We start from the raw sequence: 14489 nt of genomic DNA on the forward strand, positions 1-14489 counted from the left end.
CCCTGAAACTGATAGCAGACTGGAATATGAAATAAAACACTTCACAGACAATGTCCTAGCTGCTAACCTACATTGTGGTACGCCCTCAGCATGATATGCAAATAATTGTGTATATTGTTTGTTTTTTTTGTTGGTTTTGTCACTGACATACACAGCTATTGAATCCAATGTTAAGTGACCAGAAAAGGAAGCAACATCATCAGAGCTGAGAATGAATAGCCCTGCAGTAGGGCTGAAACTGTCAGTGTTACTTGCACAATATGTCCTCGCAATGTTTGAAAAGTGTGTGTGTGTGTGAGTGTGTTTGTGTGTGGCATGGGTGGTGAAGGGAGGGTGGTTTGTTCAGAGTCAAATATGCTGCTGGTGGCAACAAAAGAAGCACAAATTGCCACTGCAGCTCAAGGAAGTAACTTCACTTGAGGGGAATGGGATCGATTTCTGGACATTTTTCCAGTGAAGTGCACATTTGCCCTCGAGGAGGAGACGGAAAATGAGGAATTTAACAGCTACAATACCTGGAAGCAGCAACAAACAAGTGCAGTGAAGATGCTGAAATCACTTCTTCAGCAATTCTTGTTTGAATAGCTGGGTCCGCTGGCTGACCACACAACTCTGACTCACAACATGCTGACCTTCTGTGGTGATGTCTAACTTCTGCCAAATTATTATTTCTATATTTAGTTGGAGTGAAGTGATAGTGTTGAAGGTTCCATTTTATATGACATTTATAGGAAAAAAAACTAAAAACATTTATCTGTGTCAATTCAATTGACTTTTCCATTAAAACACAGATACTGGTTGATCCGAACAAAAGCTAAAATATTAAACATCATTGCAGCAGTACTCAGGTGGATGAATATGTAAAGAAGGACTGCATAGTGTGTTCACATTATTTGAATGTCCACATTAATTTAATGACAGCAATGCCAAACTCTTTGTAAATCTTTGGATCAAAGCACTGAATAATTTAATCAGTGAGGTGCCTTGAAGTCAGTATTTCAATTAAAAAAAAAAAAAAACTATAGCAGACACGGTATATGACATCATGTCAAGAAAGCTGTGTGCTGAATACCTTAGATTCTTCCATTATCGGGATCCTGGCAGAAGATTACAAGATCAACAGATGACTCGAATCCAGTTATATACCTTCATCAATGCATACCAGCATAGAGAGCTGGCAGCAGGGCTTGAAACATCTAAAGCAAAACAAACCAAAAACAATGTCGACTAGAGAACTGTGACAAACAGCCAGAGTCTCAGACAGGGAAGTGCTAACGCCTGCCCTGTCCAAGTGACAGTCAGGGTGGCCAGGAACAGCTGAGAAAAGTCAATGTTGATGGAGAGAGAGATTGAGGGGGTCTGTGTGACATCTTTCCAAACAGCTGTTTATTTGTCACCAGGAACCCTTCTTGCGTAAACCATGCCCATGCCATTCAATTTCAGTTCAGCCAAATCAAGGGACAAACTGAGATTCCCTGAATTGAATTTAAATGGAATTGACCCAAACTTTGTACATGTGCTTATAATGTATATCTACACTGCAGTTTCAACGATGTCCTATGGTTTGAGGGCATAATGTAAGACATGTATCTTTACCATGAGTCTTGTTATATTACTTTGTGCCGAGAAATACAAACTTTCACAAATGGGTTTTCAGTGTGACTTCCATGCCCTTGAAAATCAAAGTCTTCCTTTGTGTCATTGACCCCGCAAACAAAAGTGAATTTGGTGAAGTCACGCTGTGTCACATGTGATACCTCTGTCATGAGCTGGTAAAACTCCATTGTCAGGAGTGATTTTCCAATCAGCTTAAAAAACCTGTTGTCCCAGTTCTGACTAACCGTCATTTAATTAGATTGATGACTGGGTGTGTCACGTCTGTTGAACAATGGGCATGCCAAAATGGACAATTTCCTCACGTGTGCTAAGTCTATCATATGAAGCAGGAATGAAGGAAGTAATTAAACTGATGGCAATGTTAGTGATTCTTTAAACAAAACTGATGAAGACTGAAGCATCTCAGCTGATCGCAGAGATTTCCTCTCCTCTTTTCAGGTTGCCCTTCATGCTTTGAGCGACAAATCTAAGCGAGTGCTATTTTTGTTCCAGTTCTCACGCAATGTTTATCATTCATCGCTGCCTAACTCATGATAATATGCATGCATTCTTCCCTGAACGAAAGATTTTCAAGAAACTCCGCATCTATTCATTCCACAAGACCCAAAGCTTAATACATATTTTGTAGTTATCAGATCTACAAGCTAAGAACTGAAACAGAATTTTTTTTCAAAATAAGTTTAGTTTATATAAGTTTAGTTTAAAATAAGTTTCAAAATAAGGCCAAATCATATAGCAGACCTACCTAATATGTGCTCAGTTATTATTTATAATTTTTCCGGCGTAGTTAAAACGTCATAAGTTCTTGCATACTGGAGAAGACATTCAATTCTGAATGCATTAGTTGGCTGGTACAAGGTCAGGGTTTGAGAAAAGAAGATACTGTGACATGAGAAATGAGAGGATCTCTCACAGTGGGATTGGTAATTATGAGTGGGAGGGGGAGGGAAAAAGGTTGCAGATGATCTTGGGAAATGATCATAGACTTGATCTTGTCTCTTGTGACTAAGTCTCAAGTCAGAGTTGGTTTTGAATTCAGCTCATGTGTGCATATCTCACTTGGGATTCATGGATGAGCTGGGAGAATAAAGCGTGGACTGAATGTTATCTTGTATGAAGACAAGAATAGCTTCCCAGATGGATTCAGATTTGTTTTGTTAAGCAGCTGAGCAGAACGTTTTTCAAAGGAATTTTATGCTTTTATCAGGGTCAGCAAATGGGCCATAGATATTTTTTCTTCATTTCCGGTGTGTTGATATGACAATGCTTGATATTGTTTGTCTAAGGAAGACGTACATTAGAAAACTTTGCTGTATTTGAAAGCTGAAAGATAAAGGAAAGGCCAATGGAAATAGGTACTGAAAGTGTATAGCTGGGATAGGGAGGAAAGCATATGGAAGCATATACCAAGCAGGTTAAATACAGCACAGTGCATTTTAGAATGAAACTATCAAACTTTCATTCAGGCAGTTCTAGAATGTTGTGGGAGTTCCTTAAGTCATGCTATTATGAAGTAAGGAATTGTCAAAGGTGGGGGTGTTCAAAATTACAGACAGAAAATCAGACACATGCATACACACATACTAAAAATAGGATTTTGGATATTGGGCATATAACACATTGGTAATACATCACTTCTTTTTCCAGGCAAAAATGCTGATTCGCCTAGATGCAGTAAACCACAGAACTTACAGGAAAAAAAGAAGAACTCCAACCCAAGTCACTCGTGTTCCTCTTGACTGCCACTACCACGCTTTTTTTCCTGACCTTCTCAACCCCGGTAAAATATTCAAAAGGTTAAAATTCTGCTCGGATTCAGTCTCTGCAGCCTTCATACAAGAGACCAGCAGCACATACAGAAGTGACCTGTAATTGGACCTCACAAGCCATCTTTTCTGTCATTTTAATATTATGAAGACATATTAGCAGCTATAAACCATAGTTATCAGCAATTCAATGTTTCATTCACAATTATTTTAAAGATCATTCAAAGATCATGCATTGGTGATCAATCCCAGATATTGGTTCCTTTTGTCTGCATGCATGAAAAATAGCATAGTTTTTTTAAGACACATAACTATTTTCTCAATGTTTTGTTTTTATGGCTATACGTTACTGTTATCTTACTGCAGGGGTTATTATTTTCAGGTATCACAGGACATATGTAGTGTCCCTCTGCTGAGTCACAATAATAAGGAAAGTTCTTGATTGGATGAATGGATAAAAGTGGATACAAATCCCACACTTAAGGGCTTCTAGCTATCTGTGCTCTTCGCTTCCTTTGTCCCAGAGCCTTCTCGGGAAATGTGTGCATGGTATTCAAAGGAAATGCACATAGTTCCCTGGGCCTGAGCCCAGCAGAGGAAAGCTGAAACTGATTGAGAGAGAAATGAGAATAACACTTCAGCTGGCAGGAAAAGTGAGTCGACCTGTGGAAAATTGGACAGGTCCAAGGTTGCTCATTTACCTCAGAAATCAAACATTACGGGCCTCGCCGACAGTGACCAAATATGGAAACAGTGCAATTGTAGGTTTTTCCACATTCCCACAATCCGCGACAATAAATGGCCTCATCTTTCCGACTGACATGTTGACAGCAGAGAGCCGAAAAAGAAAAAGAAATCATTTCTGGGGATTGAGAGGCTATTTGCTAACTAAACTGGCCCTCTGTAAGCAGAGTTCAGCCCCTTGCCTACATGGTTTGCCTTGATTCATTTTTCAGTCGTGGAGAGCTTGAATTAAGCCAAGTGAAACTCGAATACTGAGCAGGATGTCTGTGTGTGTGTGAGTATATAACAGGTTGATTTTGAAATAGCAATGGGTGTTTTCCACATCTACAAATTGATTTCAGTGCACATACATATACATGCCAAATAACAACAGGGAGTTTTTTTTTAATTCTCTAATTTAAAAAAAAAATAAAAATATGATTATTTTATTTTATTCTCTAATTTTCTCCAGAGAAATGCTTTAGCTGTCCAGTTAATCAAGTATTCAGACCATGGGGATTATTACATTTACTTACTTCTTTCCAGGGAATGACCCATTGCCTCTCAGAAGAACACCCATTTTTAATCACTTTGAATTTAATCACTTTTTAATCAGGATGGACAGCATTCGGTTTGAATTGAACCTGACACCAATCACATCTTGCGATTACTCTTCCAAAGAAACTGAACATTCCTTCAGTGTTGGTCATAATTCAGATGTTTTGATTTGCACCAATGGGTTCCAGGAATTCTGCCACTCAGTGGTAAAAATCCGGGGCTGTTTATTTTCATTGGCAGGATTCAGGGGATTGTGGGGAGAGTGCTGGAAAAGCACCGTGCAAAAGAGGCTTCTGCAAATAGGCCTTTTTTATTTGATAAGGAATGTGCTTTTAAACCTGATAATTACCTGCTTAAATATGACATAGCATCTCACATGTGTCCTGTGAATTTGAAATGGTCACAAAAGTATTTTTAAAAAGGTATTTTATGTTGTATGTAGACCACATGTTCTCATTGTTTAACAAATAATTTTTCTGTTTTACTGTGCATTAGTCACCTGTAATACTGCCTATTAATGGTATTGCCTATAGGGCTTTGACAGTGGCCAGAGATATGAAGAGATTCATCTGTCAGTGACACTCTGATTAAACAATCATGAGTGGCCTCTTCACACCTTATACACAAAAAATATCAATACATGATCAGCACCAATTAAATGCACTCATTTTCACAGCTAAGGCTGATTCAGGAATACTTTCCTCATTCTGCACATAAGCATTTCTTATTGACATTGCTGTCAATCAAATAACAAACAGAGACTGTTTCCATGGTGACAAAATGGAAAAATGCAAGGATTTTTGTTGTTTATTTTGGCAAATCCTCAGTTCATGCTGTGGTCTGTTGTGCTGATGTGGTATCACTTGGCAACCTTGTCACACCTCCGTTAGTAGCAATACAGAGACAGTCAAAGAGGTGAAATGTTGACTTAACACACATGCTGACTTACTTCAATCTCCCCAGACCTGTCTGTGCTGCTCCTTTAGATAACATCACTTTTCAACTAACTCGCATGCACAACAAGTCAAAGATAAGAAAAGCAGTTGATTAGAGAAGGTAATACATGTTTTCATTATCTTTTGTTGGTCTTTTATAAAACCCACGTTTAATAAAACACAATATTATGGCTTGAATATTTTGGTCAGGTGAACACTTTTTTATATACATACGTATTTGGAATTCCTTGTGAAAGTCAAAACTGAGAACAAAAAGTATTTGATTTCTTGTGTCCAGCCATCACACTGAAGCCTATATATATACAGTATATGTATATATATATATATACGTATACACAGTATATATATATAACACAATGTTATATATATATATATATATATATATATATATATATATATATATATATATATATATAACATTTTGACATCACTGCTCCTCCTCTTCTGAAGTATTCTCTCTTTGCTCATGCATTGGTAGGAGTGGTGGCTAACGCAGCTCTTTTTCCCTTCACCAAGAAATCTGAAATTAAAAGGAGAAATGTAAACCAGGCAGGAAAGTGTATTACTCAATGAGTTTATGTTTTTGATCAATTATTTATTAGGCTATTTTTGTACAAACGTGATATAATTTTCAATGATAAGTTTGTTCAAAATTATCCAACTCATTTCATATTTAGTATAATCGGTGTAAAAAAGAAAATCATTTATTTATTTTGTTTTATTTTTACTTTTTGACAAGCATTACTTATTTAGAAGTCTGTTGCGCCAATGAAGTGCAATAGCTCTCCTGGTATTTGGGGGTCGACTTCATCAAGACAAGGCAAGAATGTACAAGGAAACAACAGTAAAATACTGAAACTCTGCAATATCCACAAGGACATTATTTGCACACATAAATACAACTTGTTTGTGCATCCTATCATGAAGTATGGCTTGTGACTGTGAATCAGAATGAAAATATATCAAAAATGACAATAACATAGTTTACTGAGTTAAGTGACAAAGCGATTATTCAAAATAATTATTTGCGGCTGAATTACAAAATTGATCTTTGAGAGCTACTTCTGTGCAATATTTTTACCGGTGGCATGGGGAGCATCCAAAACAAAATAGGAAAAAAGAAAAGGAAAAATGTCAAAGAAATGTCAAGGAAAAAATCACGGTTTGCAGAAGACATCTGGTGGTCATTCTCAGTACAGGGAAGGTGCAAGATGTAGATGTAAGATGAAAATAAAAAAAGTAAGACTAACACGCTAGCTGTGTTGATTCAAAAGAGCTTAGAGCCTACGACAGGGATTGCTCCCCTCTGGTACGGAATGAGCATTCTACATAACATTCTACTAACATTCAACATGTTAGTGTAAGTTTTAAGCAACATTTGCACCACGCAAAGCCTCAGCTCTGTGGAACTGCCGGGACCCTTCGTGCCTTCCAGGCCAGCCAGAAAGCCTGAAAAACTCCAGCTATAATGTGGCCCACATTGCATGCATTCCTATGACTTAAGCGAGCTGGAGTGAGTCACCGCGGTGACTCAGGCCGGGGTGACTAAGCTGCTGGTTAAGTCCTAGTGAGAGACACATCAACACATCCACAGCTCCACTTCTGAATGGAGCCAAAACACAGTTGCTGTTCTGGCAGGGTTGGGTTGGACCCGCAGCATGACAAAGCGGAGCGGAGCTCCCTTGTCTCTGTGTCACTGTGCCACTCACTGCTTTTCTGTCATTGGGGTAATCCTCCCCTACCAAACAAGGCTACTGTGCAGAACGCAGTATTATATAATATATGGCCTGCTGACACCAACACCAAGCTGCCATTAACATTAAACCCATTTTAGTTCATGTTGATGTTACTGTCCATATTTTGCGATCAGTTGTTGGCCAAATGCTCTCATCCCAGTACACATTCACTAGACTGAATTTTCAATGCAAATGTTGACTGGTAAGCATTGCCACAGTGGGAAGGTCATTATTAATTGTTAAAAAAAGTCTGACATATAGAAAAGCATTGCTATAGATTACAGAAGTTAAGCTAAATAATACTAACATCAGTATCATGACTAATTAATAAAAGCTTTTAAAGGACACATCTCTGGGTTTTTATTACATTTTTAATCCTTAGGAGTTGTATAAGTATTATGCATTATTGCATCTACAATGTTTTAGGTGTCTATAAGTAAGATTATTACATTGCTAAATAAGGATCTTGATGTGGAGCCACCTGTAAAATCCAGACAGACCAACAGACAAACTGTCTGCTAATTGGCCATTTCTATGAGCTCAGAATGTTAAGCTTCAATTCAATGTATAATTTATAGATACTATTTGTCAGAGAGAATTCCTAGTCTTCTTTGATGCAATATTTATTATTATTATTATCTTTATTATTTATTATTATCTTCTCGATGAGTCTGAACCAGCATTTGTCATTACGGTGTTTTTCTTTCTGTTATGTAATGAAGGGCACACCCACTTCATAGAGCAATCATTTTCCTTTTTTATTCCTTTCACATATACACACCCTGTCACATAGAGTCACACACACACGCATACACACACGTACACACACACATGCATACACACGCACGCGATCACACACACACACACACACACATAGTGCTCAGAAAAGTTAAATGAAGCTCATTTTGGAGTCAACAACTCAATCACAAAATGTTTGTATAAGATTTTAATTTTGAAATTGCATGCTGGATGATGGTTGCATTTATCAGATAGCAAACAAATAAATGAGCGTATGCTCTTCCAGATTTTTCCTGGGAATCATTTGTGGTTCTTGGGGAAAAAAAAAAGAATGCTGGATTTTTCCCCACCGAAAATTTGCTGTAATAACAGAAGCATAGATAGAATGACAAATATTTTTGATAAGTCTGTTGCGTCACAGAAAAACAGTTTGGCAAGTTTGTGAGGAGGAGTTCACACGTCAAACTCGGCAAGCCTGAACCGGCAGGCAAGTATCATCCAGGGGTCTAAGCTGAAACTTTCACTCCTCTTTTTTTTCCTGCCTTTGCATTCTCAGGGGAACTGTCAGAGCCCCTAAGCACAAATGTTAGAATTACGGCCCTGTTTTTATAGGTTAGCCATCTGCCAAGATACGCGTTGTTTGTGTATACATACATAGTACTGGGGTCCTGGCTCATTCAGGGTTATAGATAAAGGACCATATGATCAGTTTTACCTTCAGGAAAGTCTGAGTTCATATTGTAGGTGGATAAACTGAATTAAGTGGGAACCTACCACGCATTCAGGTCTTCATAAACTTTATTTTCACGATCACCCCCATGTGAGCCATTTTGTTTTTTGGTTGCCAGCAAACCCAGCCACCCCCTCCAACCCCCCCCACTCCCACCCGGCCGAGTGAGAATTTAAATAAAAATAACGATGCCATGTACTTTGTTACAAGGCCTGTTACAAGTGGCCTCATGGCTATCCAGATGCTTCTCTCCTCTGTATTTTTCCCCATCTTATTTATCATTTCCATATTTAAGTTTGCGCAACCCCAACGCGCATTGCTGAACACAATGTCCAAACAGGCCTCTGTTAAATATAAATTCCAGGACTCTAGGTCTCTACTTCGCAGCTGGGAGCAGCCCGCAGGCCCTGGAGTGCTGTCATTTGCGAAAGCTGAGCGGTCAAATTTTTTTTTTTTTTGGTTCCCCGATGTGCTGCTGCCGCTGCACACAAAAATCAAGGTCTGTATTTAGCAAGGGCCGGCATCCCGAGGAGGCAGGCCCCCGTCACATCTGCGTGCCGGGAGAGCGAAGTGGTGGTTTCATGACGCCGATTCGGCCTGCTGAAGCCATTGTAACTGGCCCACTTCCTCAAATCCCACGGCCCGTTCCTCTCATCAAAAGCATATTGCTCAACGCAAGCTGCGCTTGAGAAGGGATTTGTGGGGGGGGGGGGGTTCCCGTGGCAACACACTGAAGTGAAAGTGGGAAGAGGCAGGGCCACACCTTTTACCATATATGGGCAGAGGAGCTGTGATTCCAATACATTACATTACATGCATTTTGCAGATGCTCTAATCCAGAGCGACTTCCAACACAAAATCCGCAACGGTGGGACTTGAACCTTGGTCGCCATGAAGATTGCAGCTTTAATGCAGCATGTTACACCGCTGGGCCACATTAACGGAGCGTTTGCCAAGGATTTACAAAGTGCCTGCTTGCTGAGCTGTGACCAGTCCATGAAAGTGCAATCCCAGCTCACAGATGTGTAGATGTGCATTTTTAGTCTTTATCTTGTTTCACATTACCTAATCTCAATGTTGTGATAAGAATTGTCCAATTCCATGTGAATTGCCTACACGTACTTTCCTATACATTTCAATCTTAGAGGTCTACTCAGTTGTTCCACATAGTGGTTTGGCCTAAAGTTTGACCTACAAATTAAGGCAAGCGTTACTGTTTTGCCTCAGTTACACATTCTTTGTTGACCTCTGTGGTTGAAAAACTAAAAATGCCTCAGCAATGTAAAATGTTTACATTTGTCACTGAAAGCTACTGGCGTATGGCAAAGCTGAAGCATTGAAAACCCTGTATCATGTAGGCCTTTCTGAAGGGTTTTCATTCATATACTTGAAACCTTCAAGGTTTTCTGATAGAAAAGCTCAATTGTGTTGCATGAGATAGCATCCAGATGTTTTCCCTTCTGGATGTTTGTGGTCTCCATGTTTACTCTTGAAAATATACAGCTTACATTCGAGGCAGTTCTTCGGATGATTTGTGACATGTCATACCTAGACATGTTATTCATGCGTTTCCATGGAAGGAAAAGTAGTGTGGGAAACAGTATATAAATTAGCCATGTGTTTTGGCCCAAGTACTTCCCATCAGGAAAAATCAGAGAACTACACAGGAAGCATAACAAAGCAACCGGAATATTTGTGAAATGCTTTCATGTAATCATTTTATACAATCTCTTCCATGTCCACTGCAGTCCTGGAGCAAAATGTCCGGCCTCAGGAGTGAATGGAGACACAGTGCTTTCAGTCAGAAAAGTAGACATTTACTGGCTTGCAACGGACATTTTGGTCCTTCATGACCTTCGAGGAATGCCATTAAAATTTCAAACTGCATCGAAATGGAAATTTTAAAAAAGCATTACCTTTCCCTGCACCCCTTTCTTGTGTTTATTTTATCTTGAAATAAAAAATTAAATGTGGAATGTTGTTACAGTATTGTGCATAAAGTAACTTCAGCATTAGAAATAGATGAGAGAAATAATTAGCTGGCTAATACTGCGACAGTGGCATCTGTTGTCAATTACTTTGGCCTTGACACACCCTAGCCTCTTTGTATTAGCAAGAATCCCAGCACACGCTGCTCTTATTAAGTGTTCCGCCTTTCTGGGCATGAACTGGTGAGGATGCAGGCTGCCCCAGTTTGTTTTAGGATTTGGCTGGCATGGCACTGCTACCAGCAGAAGGGTGGGCGATTCGAGCGTAATCTACGTCACCGCCAAAGCAAGCGAGCCAATGTGTTTCTGATCAGTTTATATTTAGCACAGAATGTACCCTTATTGGAGTTGTTTACAGTTGAGATCATTTATTACCCTCGGATTGGTCACCGTCGCTCATGCTGAATGAATGTTTCAGTTCCACAGGCTTTGCTTATTAGGCTTTCCAGCTGCTAAGAGTCTCCTTATTCTCAAATCCCCCACAAAGTCAGGTTTTAAAGACCAGACCAACAAAACACTCAGACACATTTATTCCATGTGTGCAGTGAACCCTCTTGATAGTGACTCAAGCGTCTATAAATAAATGTCAGGACTTTATTCCAGAAAGCCTTCCTGTTCGGAGGTAATTAATTCCACCTTCGCTGGCTCTGGTGACATTCCGCTGCTCGGACCGGCAGGGTGTTCTGGACTCCGAGGCTTGTGAACCCAATCCAAGGGCTCTGGGTGGCATACAGATATTCAAAAGCACGCTCCAAGCAGGACCAGTGAGGAAAATGTTGCATCGTGGGCTGGAATCTATAGCATTTGCATTTGCTCGTGTCGAGCCCCAAGGATTTTGTCCGCATTTGGGAGATTTCCTCACGAATAATTCCCAACAGCTTCCATGACACGGGGGTAAGGGTGGGGGCTGACGGGGGGAGGGGGAGATTCACAGTCCACAGCTTGCGTTCACGGGGTGCTTCAGAGGCCGTGCTGGTTAAACCCCCCAAAAGGGAACGCATTCAGAGCAGATTTGACATGTTGATGACAACGGAACCGCACACCCTTTGATGTGAATCCCTCAAGCCCGTCCACCTCCTTTCGCCTGGGTTTAGCTGCTCACGCCACTGCTGCTTTGAATCCATCTGTTCGGCATTTGCAGGGGCAAGTGCTGTTATGTTTTATTTTTTTTTTTCAGCAATACAGTATTTGCACTGTACTTTTGTGCATACTTCACCTCTCATAGAATTTATGTGGCATGTGGCTTCGTGTGGCACACAAAAATACTTAAACTAAGGGAACAAAATGATCTTTCACACTGTTTTGAAGCCATCAGAAAAGAGAAAACATTTTCTGAAAAATGAAACATTCAATTCCCACACTATATCCCCTTGTAATTACAGTTGTCTTCTCCATTGACTGAAGAATTCATTTAACTTCAAGAATTCTTTAAGCTATTTCTAGCTTCGTACTGAATCCTCATGGTAGTTACAGCGTACAAAGAAATTTAAGTCAAGACAACTGTTGCATTTGTTGTGTATATTAGCCTCAACCCTTACTATTTGTCAATATAATGTTCCGTTAGCAAATTCTTTCCTTAGGTTTGCAGGCCACTGGAACACTGAAGGACTGTGTCTGGGTGACAGGAATGCACACATTCACCATTAGTGCTTACCGTTGTGCTTCTTTCTGCTGTGTGTGTCAATAGAGAGATGGTGGCAAATACAGTATGTACGTGAGAGAGAGTATTCAGCTTCTCACAGACAGAAGACCTTCACAGGGCTGAACAAATGCACAAGCGCCCGGCAAAGGAGAATAAAACGGTGACACAGAAGCTCCAGGCTTGCTGACTTCAGCAGCAACTTCACATCTGTCTTCCTTTTCAAGAGATCCCCTCAGTGTCTCTTTAAGGCAGGGTTTGAGATTTGAAATAAAAGCATTCCAAATGAGCAGTGCCCCCATGTTGCGTAAACACATAGCTGATAGTAGATTTCCACAAACATAATCATGTATAGAAAAGTAGATATAGGGCACATGCTTTATGAGCTACATACACATGGCATTTTTTTTTCACGCTGCATGTGTGGCATCTGCCAAGGATTAACCTTTCTATGACATCTGCATAACTTCTGCTGCAGTTGAAGCTTGTCACGGTTAAAAACTCTGACACAGAAACACTTTTCCACAAAGCATGGCAGAGGCAGACAAAAGATAAGCCTTAAACTTTGCTTTGACAAATGGAAGAGTCCCAAAAGTTTGTCCTGTACTTAGACTTTGGCAAGGCAATAAAAAAGGGCCAGAAAATATGGATGACGGATAACTCGGATTAAAGAGCACCCAAACAAGCTGACGACCTCCAAGTATATGACAGACACAGAAATTTTTCCAGATTTTTTCTTTTTTTTTGAGACAGTTTTGAAACTTTTTACTTCTTCCATTTGCTCCATATATTCAAAAAATAACCCCCCCCCCCCCCCCCCCCACCCTGATCATTCCACCAGAGTTAATTGAATTAAGGAGCCAAAACCTTGGAGCCATGAGAGAGAGGCCCGGCACCCTGCGGCTGGCCTAGTTATCAGCCAGGCCGGGAATGTTGACAGGCAGGATTGTGGAGAGATAACGTCTGCACATCAATGAGGCCGGGAGGCAGTGGTGACGCACGGCAGATTCCCACACCTACTCTCACTCCCCCCCCCCCCCCCCCCCCCCCTTCTCACTCTCTCATTCTCGCCTTCCCATACAACCCTCCCGTCGCACTCGTTCCCTGTTTTGCTGTGTCCATGTCTACTCCGATCTATTGTCCAACCTCTCTCAGAGCACCAATCCTGCAACACGACCCGCGTGCCCCCCCCCCCACAAACTATGTTAAGACATGTACAAATTCCTCATGTCAAGACCTCACTCACGTTAGGCCTTCTCATCTGCCTTGAATTCAGCTCCCTTCTCTGCCTCCTAACTTTGGGCTGCAGACACGGAGGGGAAAAAAAAAAAAAACCTCTGGCAGTGAATTAGCGTTCCCTAAAATTCCCAGTGTTGCAAAACTTCTGTTCCGTCCTGTCCGTTTTGGGTTCAGAACGTCTCGTTTGGTTTTCCCACTGCAGCGCTCCACCACCTCCTCCTCCTCCTGCTCCTCCTCCTCTCTCTTCCCTTTCCACTGGCCCCTCGCCCATGTGCTGGCAGCCCTGCTTGCCTGAAGTCTGCACTCCATGATAGAGGGTGACTAAGAGAGGGAGTTGACAGGGAGCTAAATTTAAAGAGGTGAGTTCAAGTGAGCAGGGCCACGGGGGATTTAGGGATTCTTGCTGCCAGCATCCAGGACCGTAAAACACATTCCGGCCCTTAAAATACTCGGGCGCAAAAAAAAAAAAAAACGAGTGCTCACTGGGATTTGAAAAGGCAGACTCGACCCAGAGCTGGCGTTCACGTAACATTCTCGCGACGTTGTGGTGACGTGGTGACATTTTACATAACGGAGAACTGCTTCTGTTGAGCATGTTGTGCGTTAGCTGGGAACGAGAATTATCGGGGCTATCACTGAATCTCACAAGGCCTCCCACGGCTTTTTGAGTCTTACTCAGTGCGCAGGCTGCAATGTGAGAGCTTTCAGTTTGGCTAACGGTTTAGGCTTTATTTATGCTTCATGGGGAGAGGCAGAGGAAGGAAATGAAAGTGGACACATTGCTATCTTGTAAGCAGAA

The sequence above is a fragment of the Megalops cyprinoides genome, chromosome 9, assembly GCF_013368585.1.
Source record: "Megalops cyprinoides isolate fMegCyp1 chromosome 9, fMegCyp1.pri, whole genome shotgun sequence".
Classification (NCBI taxonomy): Eukaryota; Metazoa; Chordata; class Actinopteri; order Elopiformes; family Megalopidae; genus Megalops; species Megalops cyprinoides.